General features: G+C 42.7%; 2 long non-coding RNA genes across 2 annotated transcripts in view; both read right to left on the bottom strand.

The window, feature by feature from the left end:
* LOC145720286 (uncharacterized) overlaps positions 1-18513 on the bottom strand; it is a 61888-nt gene extending 43375 nt beyond the window's left edge. The window contains exons 1-2 of the long non-coding RNA XR_014143206.1: positions 18282-18513; positions 17977-18134 (exon numbers count right to left, since the gene is read on the bottom strand). This is a non-coding gene — a long non-coding RNA (uncharacterized LOC145720286). The remainder of the gene's footprint in view (positions 1-17976; positions 18135-18281) is intronic.
* Positions 4817-17317, bottom strand: LOC145720288 (uncharacterized). The gene is made up of 2 exons (XR_014143208.1): positions 16832-17317; positions 4817-16735 (listed from the first exon to the last, which is right to left on the bottom strand). It is a non-coding gene; the product is annotated as an uncharacterized LOC145720288 (long non-coding RNA).
* Positions 18514-18819: the final 306 nt, after the last annotated feature.

Below are 18819 nucleotides of genomic sequence, written 5' to 3'. Positions count from 1 at the left end.
ACCCCCTCTCATGTGTTCTCTCTCATTCTCTCTGTCTCAAATAAATAAATAAAATAAAATAAAAATCTTAAAAAAAAAAAAAATCGCATGCCCCTGCACAGGGGCCCAACCCTGGTGATTATTAAGACTGTGTACAAAACAGTATAAAAAGCTCTTTCTTTTGCCATTGAGATTGAAACAAGCTTAGACTTGGATTTCTTTTTCTCTCCTGTCAACCAGGCTTGTTTGTGCCGGGCAAACATGCAAATCCTGAATTTAGAGATTGTTGGAGCAGTAACAATCTCTGCTCTGATAATCACTGACCCGCCAAAGCCATTGTTAGCAAGACGGGTACAATCCAAGACCCTGGCTCGGAAGCCACACTCCGGGCGCACACATGTTATGAAGTCAATATATACACAGCAGAAATCCCACAAACATGGCACCGCTGAGTGAAGGCGAGTGCCGTATATGAACATTCCTTAGAGTCAGTCTGCTAATCCTGCTGTCATCGCTGATTTGGAAAAACAAGAAGACACAAAACATGTGAGCTATCTGCACTGTTTGGATACACCTCCATCCTTTTCTTTTTTATATTCCAGTTTGTCTGGGGAGGCAGGTGTGAAACTAGAAAGCAGTGAGAACGTTAATTTGCGATGCCTGGATTAAACTGTGGCTTCCATGTGAGCTCGGCAGTTTCTTCAAGGAACCTCGGTGCCACCTCTGTAAAACGGGGACTATGAGTACCACAGGGATGGTGTGAGGGTTAAGTGAGTTAAAGTGAGGGACCGTCGTATACAGAACTGTGAGCTGGTGTAAGACAACTATGTGGAAAAAGGCAAACACATTACAAAAGAACTTAAAGAAAAACAAATTTAAGAACTCAGGTGGTTTTTCTTCCTTTCTTCCTTTTTTAGTTTCTGTTGTTTGTTTTTTGTTTTCCCTTTCTATAAAGTAAAGTACAGGCTTTGCCCATGACACAAAGTCCTTGTGATCTGGTTTCTTCCCACTTTGCCTCATCTCTCTCTGGGCTCAGGGATTCCCCCTAAATGGCAACTACCTACCTGTTTCCCTATCTCTGAGTCTCTATCAAGACTCATTCAAGAAGCACCTCTAATTCTGGAGCCAAATTGCCAGGTTTCAAACTCTGGCTCTGTCCTTACTAAGCTATGTAACCTTAGGTAAGTCACGTAACCTCTGTGTACTTCAGTGTTCTCGTCTGTGAAATGGGGATATTAATTGTATGTACCTCATAGTGTTTTTATGCAGATTAAATGAGTTCATCTCTGTAAAGTGCTTAGAATAGGACCAGGCACTTAAGACATCCTATGTAAATGTTAAATACATAAAAGGTCTTAATTTTTATGAGGAGTTCCCTAAACATCTCCCTCTTTCCCCGCTATGCCTCTTCGGGTGAAACCAATGCTATTGATTCCAGTAGTATCCAGAACATTTCATTTTTAATGTGTCCGTCTGTCTGTACCAGACCATAAGCTCCTTGAAAACAGATCTTTTCTTATTTCCAGAAGACAAATGTAGACACAAAATAGTTTTCAGCAAATCAATGGAGAAATAAGTACCTCTCTATTCTAGAAAGAACAAAAGAACTTTTTTGTTCGTTTATATGTCTCACCTTGCCTGTGAGCTCCTTAAGAATTCAGTATATTTCTTACCCACTTCTCATCTCCAATGCCTGGTATAAAACCTACATGCACTCAGGGAATAAATGGCTGGAGTGATTACTACCAAAAAGGCCAACAAAACACATTGAATTTTCAAGGATAGTTTTGTAAGCAAACTTAAAAGCATTATTCAAGACTTGGGAAAGGCCACAGAGCATTTTAGATTAAATTGTCCAAAATAAAGATAGCATGAATTTTATATATACATATACATATTTTATATATATATATGTATGTATATATACATGTATTTATATGTATATATAATGTATATACTGTAATATGTATGTATATAACATGTATACAATATACATATATATGTATATATAAAATACCATGAGCAACTAAACTAATCAAGCATTGGGTATTAGCTTTCCATATGCCTCTTCAAAACAGAAAGATGAAGACTGAGATAAAACAGAACTCAAGGGGCGCCTGGCTGGCTCAGTCAGTAGAGCATGTGACTCTCGATCTCAGGGTCATGAGTTTGAGCCCCACATTGGACATGGAGCCTACTTAATAAAAAAAATAAAAAACAAAACTCAAACGTCCAAAGCACAAAGGGACAAGAGGGCCAGGGCGCAGTTAAATTAGCTACATCTAGAAGCCTGAGGGTAGTAAAACCAGCTGTTCCTAGAGAAGTTGCCCAGAATTTGAATGAATCACTCATGTGGACCAATAATGTATGGGTGTGTAGAGATAATGGTATCTAGGGTCTTGTATCTAACTGACAGTCAAAGAGCTGTTAACTAGAAATTCTAGGAATTACCCTAAATGACCTGACCTGGCATAATACAAAGGGTGTTCCACGATTGTAATTAATTTCTTATGGTAACTAGGTGAACGAAGTTTTCCTCAGTTAGGAACAACTGCAAACCTAAATGCATTTATCTTTCTTCCCCAAGTCTACAGGGCCTCATCTATCGACAAAAATGTTTCTTCACAGGAAAATGTCAGCCTAGTACATGGAGTTCATTTCTAGCCCTCTTTTAATGTTTGTTGTCTTTCCACAGCTGTTGACAGTGGCCTATATACCAGCACGTGTTAAGAGAGATCTTCTCTCTCCATGGAGTTTAAAAGCATTGTATAAGGATTTTCCATTTTAAATGAATTTAAGATCCAGACTTGATAACGACATAGGACGCTTTCATTCTACTTAACCTAGAGCTTTCAACTGAAGGCATCTTTAGGTCTGAAAAGATTCTAACAAACTTTCTCAAAGCCCGGCTCTGTCAGAAATTTATAAATGACAACTCACCCCTAAAAAAAATAAAAATTAAAAAAAAAAAAGCCTAACAAAAGTAGGTATTTTAGTGACATTAGTAGGACCTAAGGAAAAACTCTTAGAACCTGGGAAGGGACTGCTGTGACTAACATTAAGCACTGAACCCGTAGCAAAGAGAAAAACCGTTAATTGGGGATTTTTCCAAAGTGTTAATTAGGGTGCTGGCAAACACTTGCATCCTAAGAACAGAGTTCAGTTCAACTTTGTCCTGACCTTCTCCCCCCAGATCCCTTCCCTGACCCTGAATCTTCAGAAAGGAGATGGGTGTTAAAAACTAAAGGAAGAAACAGGGGCGCCTGGGTGGCTCAGTCGGTTAAGTGGCCAACTCTTGATTTCCGCTCAGATCATCTCAGGGTCTGAAATCGAGTCCCACTGGGCATGGAGCCTGCTTAATATTCTCTCCATCTCCTTCTGCCCCTCCCCCCACCTGTTTGCAGGTGTTCTCTCTCTCTCAAAACAAACAAACAAACTAAAGGAAAAAACACTCTGTTCAAGTTGTATGGGACTACAGTGGTTGTGGCAAGCAAAGACTTGTCTAGAACAGCGCTTCCCAACCTTGGCACTATTGACATTTGGAGACCGGTAATTGTTTGTTGTGAGGCGCTGTCCTGTGCATTGCAAGTTCTTTAGCAGCATCTCCGGCCTCTGCCCATAAATGCCCGTAGCACCCCACCCCTCCCCAACGGTGGCAACAAATAATGTATCCAGACACTGCCAAAAGTCCCCTGGAGGACAGTCTTCCCCAGCAGAGAAGCACTGGTCTCAAACCACCATATATGCCAGCAATATTCTCTATCCCAAATGGGATTTAGGAATCAAGAATCAAGTCTGTAAGAACTTTACAAGATGTGGGCAAGCCATCTAACCTAGCAGTTTTCTCCTGTGATTCAATGCCAGAATGACTGCCCTTCTAATTCAACTCCCTTCCCCCCATTTACCCCTACCACCTTGATCTTCCCTGTAGACACCTTTTACAGATTTGAACCATGCAAGTAAGAGAACTTAAGAGAAATTCGGGGTTGTGCAAAGCATGACTAGTCCCAAATCTTCCCTCCTTTCTATCCAATTTGAAAGGCAAGGAAACTGAATGCCGGTAAGGTAAAGTGCCATGTCCAAGGTCACTTATCTGCTAAGCCAGTGGCAGATCTTGGTAAGAAGCCTGGGTCCTGGTGCATGGATTTTCCCAAACCTGACCTCATGCAGGCAGATTTGCAACAGTCTGAATCCTGACCACTCTTTACTCTGGGCAAGTTGCTTGATCCACAGCGCCTCATTTCCACATCTGCCAAATGAGGATAATAGTAGGACCTACTTCTTAGGGGTGGTTATGTTGACTGAATAAGGTCATGCCTGGCATACAGTAAGTGCTCATTCAGTGTCAGTCATCATTATTAGCCACTATTACTTTCTTTTTTTAACTTTCAACTTCAAATATTTAGTTACAGATAGCTGTTCAGCAAATACCCAGCACAAGCCGCACCTCCTTCTTTCTCTATGTGATCATCAAAGAGTACACATTGTAGCAGCTCCTCACCAAAGTCTTCCTTATTAAAAACAGAATTTAAATAAATGACACTACATATCCTTTTGGAAAGTGACCCATCTTTTGCATCAACCCAAACCCAATTAAGCAACAATAAATTTGATCACGCCGCGTGGCGGGCTCCACGGGTATTGCCCCACCAGAATGCAAGGCTGCAGCCATTGGTTTCTATAGCCATGATTACAAAACATTATCCATTGTAACCTCTTCTCCCACCTCCACCCACCAACCCCTAATAATTGATGACTTTTTAAAACATGACTTTTTTGGACTTAAGTTTTCCAGTGCTTTTTAACAGCATTTTATTTCTACAGATTTAAAAATATATGTTTTTTTGTTTTTTGGTTTTTTTTTTAAGAAAAACCCCTGGTGGGGGAGAAAGGCTTGCAGTGGTGGTACTAAAACAGATAAAGCTTCCCATTCCTCTAAGCTCCAAAAGCTGTATGCCTTATTTGCAATCACACCCCCAGTACTTGCTCTACAAGTCCAAAAAATGGGTTTGCTAGAGATACAGATCAGCCTTTCACAATGTAGTTTAAAGTGTGTCTACACTGGCTTCCAGTTTCCACTTACATAATATGGAGAAGTGCATATCTGCACTTTGTAATGTTAGGTAAGGAAGAGACAAGAAATATATGTGCATGTTCTAAATGGATCTATTTTTTTTAATGAATCCATTTTTAAGTGTCAACATTTACAGCATGAATTTCCATGCCCGTAAGTGATCGTAACTCACAAGGAAATCCAGTTTCATCCTGTAATATTTTTATCTTTTGTAATATGGGATGAATCTTTGTTCATGCATGATTTACACTTAGTTTTCAATATTAAATGTTATTTCACAATGATGGGGACATATAGAAGTTTTCTATATTAAATATTCAATTATCTTGGCATATATATTTATCATACATTAACATATGTTAAGTGTATAATGCAAATGTCAAACATTCAATATTGAAATATTAAATATAAACAGGATTAATCTGAATTAGATCTTTGATGGCTGAAACTATACTTAAGATTTTTAAATTTTTTTTTAAGATTTTAAAGTAATCTCTACACCCAACATGGGGCCCGAACTCACATCCCTGAGATCAAGAGTCGCCTGCTCTACCCACTGAGCCAGCCAGGAGTCCCAAGATTTTTTTTTTTTTTAATTTTTTATTGTTATGTTAATCCCCATACATTACATCATTAGTTTTAGATGTAGTGTTCCATGATTCATTGTTTGTGCATAACACCCAGTGCTCCATGCAGAACGTGCCCTCTTTAATACCCATCACCAGGCTAACCCATCCTCCCCCCGAGTCCCAAGATTTTTTAACGTTAACCCACCAACAAACACCACCATCAGTTTCCCATTCACAGTAGATACTTAGTGTTAGAATATTATTTTGTCATTTGAGATATATAAATAAAGGTCACGTACCTAACCTGTATTTGCAAATCTGGCCATAGTGAGAAAGAGAGAAATACTAAAATACAAAAGAGCTAGAAGAGGTGCCTCCTGTTTTGCCGATGGCACTGGATACAAAGGGAAACTAAACATCTCCCTGGCAAGTTTAACAGGCATCTCAGTAAACATGCCCAAACCAGAGTGCTTGACTCCCTCTGCCCCCCTTAAAACTTGCTCTCCTTCAGTCTCCCCCCCAGCACCCAGTAACTCAAGCCAGAATCCTCATTCCCTCCCTCACCCCTACATCCAGGCCATCACCAAATCTTGCTATATCCTCCAGCTGGTGAAACTCCTGCCATTGCTGAACAGACACTGTAAAAAAGGCAGGAGGAGACACAGAAGAATCTCATGCAGTCAACCCACTTCTCTCCATCTCTATTGCCAGCCTTTCTTGCCTCGTCTGCTGGGACAACCTCCCTCCAACCCAGTCTTCACCCAGCAGTCACTTAGATTTTAACTAGCAAACCCCCTTTCATGGCTTTCCATTAGGCTCAAGAGAAACAAAATGCAAACTCTTTCCCATGGTCTTGAAAAGCCTACATACTCTAAGTCTCAGTAACCCCCAAACCCTACCTCATAGTCCTCTGCCCTTCACTCCAGCACTGCAGCAACATCAGCCTTTTATGACCCCCAACATGTCGAGCTTTTTCCAGCCTTAGGACCTGCATAAATCCATCCAAGGATCCTCCTATCCATCAGATACCTTCAGCATCCACCTCCCTGGAGGAGCCTTCTTGGACCACCCAGCTAGGAGAGTCCCACCGACTATCATCTAGTTCCCAGTGGTTCCTTCGTAGTACTGAATCCCATGTCCACACCCAAAGAAAGCCCCATGAGGCAGAGAACTTTATTCCTCCCCTGCATACGTGGTACCCAGTGACTGGCACACAGCAGCGACTTGATAAGTAACAGCTGAGTCTGTGTCTACCTAAGAAAAATAGGTCTTTCAATGTCTGGCTTAAACCAGTTTAGTTCATATTCACCTTTTTCTTCAAGTGTACCTATTGACTAGGTCAGTATTTTGATAAATTTTTCTAACTCATAAATAATAACATCAGCGTTGTCTACATAGTATATCATTAAAGATAAGTCTAATTTAACATTTATGTGCTATTCATTTTTAATGTCCCATTCTGTACATAAAGTAATAAAATGATTTGCAGGAAGTACTATCATAATTAGCTGTTTATTAGGTAATATTTAGTTTAATTCCCCAGCAAACTTTCCAGTGACTATCAATTGTGATGATAGCTTTCAAATCAACTTGGAAGTGAAAAAAATCCAAATAATTCTAACTCGGCCACAAGCCACAATCAACAAAAGTCAGAAGTAACTAAATCCAGGATCTTCATGTACCTTCAGCAGAATTTATGAACTACTGCCTGTTTTTTTGTTGTTTTTTTTTTAATGCAAAGAACCTTGCTGATGGAGTATATACCCACCTTAAAGACCAGTTCTAGTGTTTCAAGCTTAGGCGCCACAGGATTCTACCAGCCATTGGAGAAGCTCCTTCCAGTGCCGTGTTACAGCTCTAAAAAAAGACAGGTGGACACACAGAGAAGCATGCCACCAAGGACCACGAAATGTAGTTTTGCCAAACCAAGGTCACCGTGCAAAGGGAGACAATGAGGCCAGAGCTCAAGTACAACAGATCAGGGAGTTGTTATGCCACTCAGTAAAAGGTAAGACGGAGGTTGTGCGCAAACGTGATGGGGAAATATTAAAGACACAGACAATGGCACTCTTGTCACATGCCATGTCAAGGCCAAATACCTCAGTGAGCTCTACAATCAAGAAAAATTGAGATGGAGTACTGTAACAGCAATAGGCATTTGGCAAAATCTCAAAGGTCCAAAGAGTTTAAAAAAAACAAAAAACACTTGACAGTTACTTCCAGAACAATCATTAGTTATAATTAAATGACAATAGAAAAAGTAGTAAACTGTATAGTAACATGAGTTAGACAAGTGTAATTATCTGTAGGGCATGCAATTCACGAGACTGGTTCAAATCAGGGTTGTAAGAATTAGATGGAAATCACAAAAAGACTGCCAAAGACGAGGCTTTGATATGGAAACAGCACAGTGCTGAAATGATTGCGCCATCCCCGACACTCAGCCCTGCCTTGCTCTTTACTTAGTCATCGGCCTCCATCAAGGGCTCCTGGTGGCACAGAAAATAAGGAAACCAGAGAAAATATGGCAGCTTCACAGGGGAGGTCTGGGAGAAAAATCATGCTTATTCAGAAAGATGTGTTTGTGGTTGTATTTTGAGTAGGACACTCAAATTATACTACACTTTCAATCATACTTGTGCTGTGCAAAAGCCTGTTTTATTCATTTATTCAACAAATATTTACTGAGTACCTACTTTGTGGCAGACTCCACCCTAAGGTACTTGGGATACATCAATAAATGAAGCAGACACTCTAGTGGGAAGAGACAATGAACTACATCATTATACAGCATGCTAAGAAGTACCAAAAAGAAAAACAGAGCAGGGTAGGAAGATAGAGAGTGCCAACAAGAAGGAGGAAGTACTGCTTTCGATAAAGGGAGGAAGAACAAAGTCTTGAAAGAGGTGAAAAAGTGAGCCATGCAGGTATTTGGGGAAAATGGTTCAAAAAGAGGGAACAGCTCCTGCAAAAGCCCTGAGGCATGAAACAGTGGCTACAGCAGAGTGAGTAAGGGAATGAGTGAAAGGAGGTGAAGTTAAAGAGGTAATGGGACTAGAAATATAATGCCTCACTGGCTTTAAGTGTGATGGAGAGAGGCATCTCAGCAGGGGACTGACATGATCTGACTTCTGTTTTAAAATAACCCTTCTAGGGCGCCTGGGTGGCTCAATCGGTTAATTCGGCTCAGGGCATGATCTCAGGGTCCTGGGCTGGAGTCCCGCATCGTGCTCTCTGCTCAGCAGGTTGTCTGCTTCTCCCTCCACCCCATCCCCCTGCTCATGATCTCGCTCTCTCACACTCTCTAATAAATAAAATCTTAAAAAATAGTAAGAATAAAATAAAATAATCCTTCTAGGGGCGCCTGGGTGGCTTGGTCAGTTAAGCACCATCTCTTGATTTTGGTCATGATCTCAAGGTCGTGAGATCGAGTCCTGCTGTGGGATCTGCACTCAGCAAAGAGTCTACTTGAGATTCTCTCTCTCCCTCTCTCCCTCTCCCTCTGCTCCTCCCCCTGCACTCACGGGCATGCACGCTCTCGCTCTCTCTTAAATAAATAAAATCTTAAAAAATATATATAATCCTTCTAGACACCGTGTCAAAAACAGTGAGGGGTTAGGGCAAAGGCGAAAGCAAGGAGAACAGAAAAGCAGTTTCTGCAGTTCCAGGGACTAGTTCATGGACTATCTCTAGTCAGTGGAGAAAGGGCAAGACCCGAGAAAAATTACCAGGACGTGTGAGAACATGGGTGTTACCACTAATTTCAGGGTCTGTGTGCCTCCTACAGATGCTACTGGGGAGTGACTCCTCCTAGGTTCCACTCTGGGAAGGGTGCTGGGAGGATATTCCAAGATCCCCACCTTCCCAGGCTGGGAGTGCTGTCTCTGCGGACAGCAAAGCAATTGCAAAGACAGAGCACAAATCCGAGCTGATAGGTTCTGTTTACTCACCGGCAAATCTACATATAATCTGAGGTGGATCCTGGAACCCACGATGAAGGGCAAAGAGCAGAGGAGGTGCCTGAGCCAAACTACTGTTTGCACCAAGTGGGAAGAGCTAACTTGTTACTGGATTCCCTTTGCTCTGCAAATAGGATTTCACCAGAAGCAATTCTCCCAACACTTCTTGATCATCTGTGCTCCTTCCTCAGCACTTTTCCTTGGCCAAGAGTACAGCGCGAGCCCATGGACAAAACCACACCACTGTGGCTCACCGATCTGTGTGTTCACCTGACGTTATTTCCTCTCTTGGATCTCTCTGTTCATGTCCCCTAATTTGGGGAAAATGTTCTTTTTCTTAATAAATTCTCTAATAAATCCTCCTAATCTTGAGAAAATGCATTTCTTCACCTTCTCATAGTTACCTAGTAACAGGTCTGAGCTTTTTAAAGGATATTAAAGAGCAGAAAAAAGAGGAATAAACTTTTAGACAATGCAATGGGTACACCATAAAATTTCACCCCCTCTCTACCCCTGGCCTCCCCCACCCTGCCCTGCTTTCAGAGGCTGGACTGTGGATAGGGCTTCTGTTCTGGCTCAGCCCTGCCTGAGTTCGCTGCAGCTCCATCATATTTCCTCTATTTAGCAACGTGGGGTAAAATGCTTGTGGGAAAAAAAGAAGTCATGCAAATAAAAATGTGTAATCAGGGTGCCTGGCTGGCTCGGTCCGTAGAGCATGTAACTCTTGATCTCAGGGTCCTGAGTTCAAGCCCCACATTGGGGGTAGAGCTTACTTAAAGAAGAAAAAAAAAAGTATACATACCCATGGAATGCAAAATGCCATGATTTTAGATGGCAATGTATCTGAGCTAAGATATTCTTTTTTTTTTTTTTTAAGACTGTATTTGTCAGAGAGACAGAGAGAGAGAAAGCACAACCAGGGGGAGCAGGAAGCAAAGGGAGCGGGGAGAAAGAAGCAGGCTCCCCACCAAGCTGGGAGCCCGATGCCAGGCTCAAACCCAGGACCCTGGGATCATGACCTGAGCCCAAGGCAGGTGCTTAACCGACTGAGCCACCCGGCGTTCCTGGGCTAAGAAATTCTTATTTATCAGGCACTCAACTATAAACTAGAGACACTGAGGAATATAAATATTATTCAGATACAAATCCTATCTCCAAAGAACTTAGTTTGTGTTCGGTAGGGAAAACAGTGAATGTACAAAAGTAAGAAGTGATATAAAATGCCATGAGAAATTCACAGATAAGGCACTGTGTCAGTTCTAAGACAGGTCCATATATTATACATTATGATTATGACTAGCTAATACTAACCAACAAAAGTCATAATAGGAACTATTTAAGTTTGACGTATTTAGGGTTCTTTTCACAGAATATTTCTATTTTGCGTTAGCCCTTTCTGGAAATTTTTTTTAGAGGTTTAATTTTTTTAAGTCACCTGTACACCCAATGTGGGGACTTGAACCTCCAACCCCAAGATCGAGGGTCCGTATGCTCTACCGACGGAGCCAGCCAGCCGCCCCACCATTTCTGACAATCTATACTCAGTCTTCAGCAGGACACTTGGCGGTGTCTCACCAACAGATATAACAGTTATTATTCCTTTTGTTTCTAATCAACATCTTTTGTTTACCTAGAGAGAGAAAAAAAGTGTACCTTGCTGATTCCAAGTAACATTTTTCTCCATACAACTAAGATACAAAAACCAAAAGTAACTCAGCAAAATAGTGCCTGTGTTCAATGGCAATGGCCACTTGGTCAAAGCCAAACTGTGAGGTTAAGAAGAGAGTCCTGGGGGCGCCTGGGTGGCTCAGTTGGTTAAGCGACTGCCTTCGGCTCAGGTCATGATCCTGGAGTCCCGGGATCGAGTCCCGCATCGGGCTCCCTGCTCAGCAGGGGATCTGCTTCTCCCTCTGCCCTCTTCCCTCTCATGCTCTCTGTCTCTCATTCTCTTTCTCTCAAATAAATAAATAAAATCTTTAAAAAAAAAAGAAGAGAGTCCTGGATTCCAACCAGCAGAAGAGGTCGTGAAAGAAAACTCTTATATATGAAGGAGGGTGGTGAGGTAAGAACTCAAACACAGAAATACATCAAAACATGGTACATGTGCCCATCACGTTGACGATGTGCCACACACATTATACTGACTTCATGCCCAGCGCCATGCCAATCTCTGCTCGCACAGTAATCTAGTTATTCCTTGTAACAGCCCTGTCAGATGGGCATTTTACAGCTGGGAAAACTGAGTCATGGAGAGAGTTTTTCTGGTTTTGTTTTTGTTTTGTTTTTAGGTAACCGCCTCAAGTCCCCTGGCTCCTAAATGGCACGGCCAGGATGTGAATCAAGGCAGTTCATACTCTTGAGCCACTCTGCCAATGAGTTTGAATTTAGTGCAACTGTTATCCCTTTTCCCCAAACTGTTGTTTTCACTCTGGCTAGCCACCTCTTCTTTCTTTCCCCGTGTGACCGAATTTTGCTGATTACCCTGAGAACAAACTAGTCTGCAGAGGTGAGCTCTCCTCTGCGTCAGCATGCTGCAGCTTTTGTCTTCTAGAATCTAACTGTAACTCCAAGGAAAATTCCCAACCACCACATTCCTCCCTGGGAAAGTCTACAATAATGAGATCATCTGCATGGAGAAATATATCATAGATATCAGCGGGCAGAGTACACACACACACACACACACACACATCAGGCCATTGGATTTTCTGTTAATAATAAGTTGAAGCACCTCATTGAGTTTCCTGTGCCACCAAATCGTCCCAGTTAAATTACACAAAGGCAACTTTGTCTTGGGAAGCCTACTGAGAAGATGCACCTAATCTTGGCAAGAGCTTGGTGTACCAAGGACCATGTTATTATTTTTAAAAATAAATGACAATAAACAGAAAGAAATATTAGTTAAGCCGTCTTTTCAACAGCCACAGTGCTATCATCACGCACGTGGATCCCTACTTTTAGAAACATGAATATTTGACCTGAGCGTGAAAGGCTCAAATAAACATTTTCAGAATGGCAATCAAATTGACCTCAGAGAAGTAGCACCTGAAAAAAAAAAAAATCTTCTTCATTTTATTAAATTTTTTTTTTCTTTTGGCATGATGTGAAATGCTTTACAAAAATGATTGAGCCGGGTCTCAGTGCTCCGAAAGGTAAATATTTTTATTCTAATTTTTACAGGTTGGCATTTCCTTGGTCAGGTAGAGAGGCATCCTGTTCCTGTTTTGGTGCACAATGCCCCACATTCATTGTACCCCAACCACTGTTCATTGGCACATATAGTTAACTCTTGCTCACCCACGTATGGATTATCCAATTATCCATAGTTTCTGGGATCACTCTGTCTTTCTCCCCAGTTGGTGGACAAAGAGGAGCAAAACTATTAGCCAAAGCAAAGCACAATCAGGAAGCTAGAACCATCAGCAACTCCCCTTTCATTCAACACATACACACTGGGTACCCACCATGGTCCTAGTACTGGGCCATCATGTTCCTAAGAACCACAAAAGTACAGTATCCTCAAAGACAAATAGCTTTATTTGAGGAGACTGGAGATGGTTTTCTTGATTAATGTGAATACATATAACTTATAAATAAAATACATATTTTGCCCTACCAGGAATCTGCTGAGACCAAAGGACTGACATTGTCCCAAATCACAAAGGGTTTTCAGGGTTCCACCAGCCCTTTGTCCTCTCCTGATGTCATCTCTCTTAAATGGCCTTCAGAAAGGTAGAGATTATACTTCTGATTTCTAAAATGACTCCACTCTTAAAACATGCTAGGGTTTATCCAAAGAGCAACCATAAACTACTGTCAATTCTGGTAGAGGATCAGTTTACTTATGTTTTATATTGTACAAACATATGAACTGCATACATCTAAACATACCTACAAATCATTTTTTCACTAATGAAGTTCCCGTGATGACAACGGAATATTCACAACCACGAAACAGAATGCTCGTATCATACACAGAAGCCACACAAACTGAGCTGGGATTTTTTTTTTTCCAGGTGTCCTTAAACCATGGCAGGAAGTAGAGAAAAGGCAGAGTGAAAGGCGGTAACGCGGTTGAGAGTCCGCCTTTTGTAATCAGTTTCCTTATGGTCCTACCAAGGGATGATACCTTGAACCCGTTCAAATTAGCCCATCTAGTGCACTGTACTAGGAGCATCTGAATTACAAAAGGTGGGGGGGGGGGTGAGCCTCTAAATCCTACAGTTGCCAGTTCACCCGCCACAATTTGAGGGCATTAATAAATCTCCACGGGAGCTTTCCAGCGCATTCCACATTACTAACAGTATTTGGAACTCACCTGTTTCTCAGCCACGTGATCCCCCAGACACTCTCTCCCCTTCTACTTTTACTGGAAAATTCCTCCCTCACCCCTTTTTCAGGACAAAATATAAAAGGTCCTAAAAAGAAGGGGCACGCGACTGCTAGGGGAGAGAATATCTTGTCCCTCTGTCTCCTCTCCCCCATACAGATGCTGACAGAAATGAAGGAGAAGCAACTACGAGAGAAGAAACCATCAGAAATCCAGTGCAGACCACCTCAGGAGAGCTTTCCTGACAAGACGATTCAGACCACACGCAAAAAGTGGCAAGGTGCCATTTCCCCCTCAATCCCTCTAGCCTGAGAGGTTTCCAGCAACCTGAGGTGGCAACTGAACAATTACTTATTGTCATTCCCACGACAGTTCTTTTCTGGAGAATCGGAAGGCCTCCTACCTCACAACTCAAGTCATTCCTGCATTGCCCTTCTTGAAAGTCCTTTTTCCATTTGTTCTTTGAAGCAATTACTCCGAGCAGGTGGTTGTTTGACTAACACGTACCTCTTACAACCCTGAACCAGAAAGTCGACACCATCGTAAGACACAGATGCTCCCAAGGGGAAAAATATATCTCTTCATCAAGCCAGCGGTTGAAACGTTCCAATAACCTTTAACTTGGAACCATTCTGCCAACCACTTTTTAAGCTGCATTCATGTCTTCATTGTAACTTAAATGTTTGGCACACAAATTCTAGATTTAGGCAAAATACATCCTTTTTCTAAATCTTATGAATCCCAAACTTAAGCCCTCTTCAGAGTACATTTTTTCTGGGCTTATGCATCCTCTGGGAAAACGTACTCACAGTTTCACTTGAACCTCGTGTCCAATTTTGGGATCCCTCTCCTCCTACCAGCACCCCTACACCTAGTCCTCTGCCTGTTCCTGAAAAATCGGAAGGGACTGGAAATGTGAGGTGGAATCCTGTCTGAAATAAGCAAACACTTTCCTAGCGCAGTCAAAGCTCAATCATTTGGGACTCCTGATCTTATCAAATCTTCAGATCAGGAGTAGAATTTGGAAGGCAAACGCATTTTGTAAAAAAAAATAGTAATAATTTCATCTACTTTAACCTTCTAATCTTTGTTTAAATTACCTAGAACAGGTTCCATTACTAATAAACCAAAGACAACAGTCTACACTGAATGTTCTTATCATGTGAGGGGAAAAAAAATGTGAGTAGTCTTATTAAACACTAGTTAGAGAAAGTATATAGGACACGTGTCCAGAAGCAGTTTCCCTGCTTTGTATCTTGAGTCTATCTTTGTCACCAACTGTTTTGGTCACAATCCTTTTAAAATTTAGCCCACAGCAGCGCAACAGGGAATCAAAACCAAATATGTCGACTATTAAAACTATAGAGACTGGAGTATAATGATGATGCCAGACTTTCAATCCTACAAGCGTCAGAAAACTCACGAACCAAGAGGAAGCTAAAGTATCTTCAAAATTTGATTCATTTTCCACGTACGCTCAAAAAGACTCTTGAACACATGAATTTATGAGTAGCCTAGTCAGGTAAAGAAGCATGAGAGCGAGGCTGGCAGCTTTGTTGTCGACAGCTTATTTCCTCATTTAACAAATCTCGAACGTTAATAATGAAGCTAGGCTTTGGTGAAATTTCTGATTCCTCATTCTCCCGTATGCAGTTATTAAGACAAAGAGGCCAACGGTCTCCCTATCAGACCAGGGTGAACGAAGGGTAAGGTGGACGAGAAAGAATACAAAACCCATTTCTTTCTCTTCCTCCTCCTTTTTTCCTCTCAGACTGAGTTGGTTTTGTTTCCCTCCAAGATTTCAGACCATCAATCTGACCAAGATCGCTGTTTAAATTAACAGCAACACAAACTCCCACAAAGTGCTATCCCGTCGTCTCTCATCCCCACTGACAACCTTTCACCTGTGAGAATCGAACCGGCACCTGCAGTTCTCAAACGCTCTTGGTCTAAGTGCAGTTGTGCTTAAAACTTCTTCATGTTTGGGTTGTCAACCCTTGGCTTTCTCTCCCCTGAAAAATGTGTATGAGTCCAGCATTAAAACTTTTAAAGAACAGTTGTTTTTTTTTTTTTGCTAAGTGAAATAAAGAACACATTTCTAATCTGCATTCCTGCTAAAGACAAATGAGTCATTCAGATGCCATTAGAAAAAAAATTGCTTGATTTTTCATAAAAACCAGTATGGCCTTTAAGTAAATACCTTGAGGACGCTACCTTTCCATCACTTTGATAAGCCTCAAGAAAGAAGCCACATCCCCAAATGTCTTGGGGCAGTATCCAGGAGCAGATGAACTTTTACCTAATTAAAAAAGTGAATCATTTATTTGAAAAGTTCCACATCATTTATTTTAACTGATTTCTTCAATATCCGGTGACTGGTGGTTTGTCAGCTGTCATAATTCATCAGCCCTACACTTTTATGCAGACTGAATTTGTAACTTTAAACAACTAAGCCTCCTCTGCTCAATGTTACCTTTGGAGGTAAATTACTGCAGCAAGACATTCCTCCTCATTCCCCCCCACCTTCACACTTAAATGCGCTAGATGCCTGTCACGAAATTTCCTCAATCTCACTTTAAAAACCTGATTCTAAAAGTCACCTGTGCCTCTGCATGGCCCAGTCATGTGTTTTCAAGGGTGAAAAAAAAAATCTGTTTCTTGTATGGAAAAGGTTTCATCACCAGAGGAAACATGATGGGGCTGACTGTATATGATTTTCTGCTTTTCCAGAAGCTGACGCTTTTAAAATCTTTTTATAAACCATCTCTTTCCCACGAAACATACCAGAGTTGCAAGGAGAGCGTTACAATGAGGGAGATCAGGGCTGAAGAGAGAAAAAGAAAAAAAAAAAATTCAAAACTGCGACCCAGATGTAAGATTAAGGGAAGGTAGTTAGAAGGATTGCCAAAAACCACCTTACCTTTGTTATGTATCTGGAGTCGCCCACTTCAGAAATTAACACCACTCACAGCCCGGTAGCAATTTACACGGCTAGGAAGTAACCTACAACATCTTCTCCGCCTCCCTCTTTTTAATGTAAAATCAAAATAAGGAGTGTCCAGCTACTCCCCACCGCGCCGCTTAAAGCAACAGATCGTTTTAGGCTTAACTCCCAGGCCCCGGGAATTCCAGTTTGTCAGAATGTCTTAACCTTGGAAACCTGCGGAGAGCAACTCTCCACGAGGACAACTGCCCAAGCCCCGGCTTCTCACTGTCCCAAACTGCACATTCCAAAGTGGGAAGCAGGAGCGATAATCAGAAGGCAGCTCTCGGGGGCTAAATTCCTGGCGGGAGCGAGAACTTGAAAGCGCGGCGATTCCACTGGCCGAGCGGCGCGGGGTCCGCAGCCCGGGGGGGGGGAGACGAGTTGGCCCCGGGAGCCCGGCTGCGTCGGGCGCCGCGCACGGGGAGCGCTCCGGGTCTGGTCTGCGAGCTCTTCCCTGTTCCCCTCCTCCCTCCTCCCGCCGCCCTCCCCCAGCCGAGGCCATTCGCCTCACAGTAGCAAGGTTGTCTCTCGTCTACTCCCTTCCCTTAAACTCACCAAACCAGATTTTTACTCCCAACACCGGCAACTTCCCGTAAATCTGCACTGAAATTTTATCCTGCTCGCTGAGCCTCCGCTGGCTAAAGGCCAGTGCAACATTCCTGTTGTTTTAGGAGCTCAGATACCTTTGAAGGTTAAGGGGGGGAAAAAAAAAATCTGCCCGGATGGGAGAGATTTGGGGACTTCACCAGACAGGCTTCTCTCCCCGCTCCAAAAGTCACATCCATTTCTGACATCCAGAAACGGCCCCAGAAGTGGCACCTGCTGCGCCTGAGGACATCTGCCCTCAGACGTCTGGCCCCCTTTGGGCTGTTCAGAGAAACGAAGCAGAACCATGTTTGAGGAATAAGGAACCTGCTGTTGAATCACGAGCAGATCGGTACCCCCCCCAACCCTGTTCTTCCCCGTCCGTCCCCCCACCCCCACCCCCGCCCGGTACACGAGCCGTTTAACCAGGTAATGTCACAGCCAGCCCCGCGGCGGGCCCGAAGGCAGGGGGGGGCCTCCCAGAGTGTCCTTACCTGAGGCACAGCAGCGCTCGCACGGGCGCAGGAAGGAACGTCACGCGGCCGAAACCCTGACCTTTGCCGGGGCCTTCGCAGCAGGGCCTGGGGCCTGGGCGCTGCTCGTTCAGAAGTGGCTCATTTTAATGCGCCCTGACCTAAAGTTACAGCTGTTTCTAGAAAGGGAACAAAAAACACTGCCTTTAAAAACAGCCGCCAAGCCCTCCCTTAACCTTGCCTGATCTCTGGGGACTTGGCTCTAACCCCCACCCCAGCCCCATCCCAAAGAAACCCGCAATCCGTGCCCCACCCCTTCGCGTTACCTGTTTATACAAGAGTTAAGGAGCCTCACGCATTTCAATAGAGCGCTAAGCCTGTTTGTAGGCGCGTAACCGGCCAACAGGAATCGAATTCTGTGACTAAACAAACTAGAAGAGGAAGCAGGCACCACCAGGAACCTAAAACGGAGTTGTGATTTCGGGTTGCAGTGTCACCAACTGAGAAAAAAAAAAAAGTACTGTTTCTCACTGGGCTATTTTAGTGAAGGACTAGTCCAAAACTGTTTTTCTGCTGGTTAAATGAGTGAGTACATAGGAAGAGCTTAGAACAGTGCCTGGCACATAGTTAACCTCCATTATTATTATTATCATTATTATTTGTATTTGTACTCTGGCTTTTCTCTGAAGAGCACAGGGCATGATCAGAGTTAGAAGTGGACTCTAGACCTAGTACTCCTGCTCATTAGCTGTAAGGCCGTGAGCAAGGGTTTTTGGACCTTCTCCCAGCTTCCGGAAGATTCCAAGGATGAGACTTTTGCTCAGTTTCTCGAAGATTCCAATGATGAGATTTTTGCTCACCGTC

Source organism: Leptonychotes weddellii, chromosome 2, assembly GCF_054177405.1.
Source record: "Leptonychotes weddellii isolate Sample4059 chromosome 2, ASM5417740v2, whole genome shotgun sequence".
Taxonomy (NCBI): domain Eukaryota; kingdom Metazoa; phylum Chordata; class Mammalia; order Carnivora; family Phocidae; genus Leptonychotes; species Leptonychotes weddellii.
The sequence above is the reverse complement of the archived record's forward strand: the minus strand, read 5'-3'. Positions and strand labels throughout refer to the sequence as shown.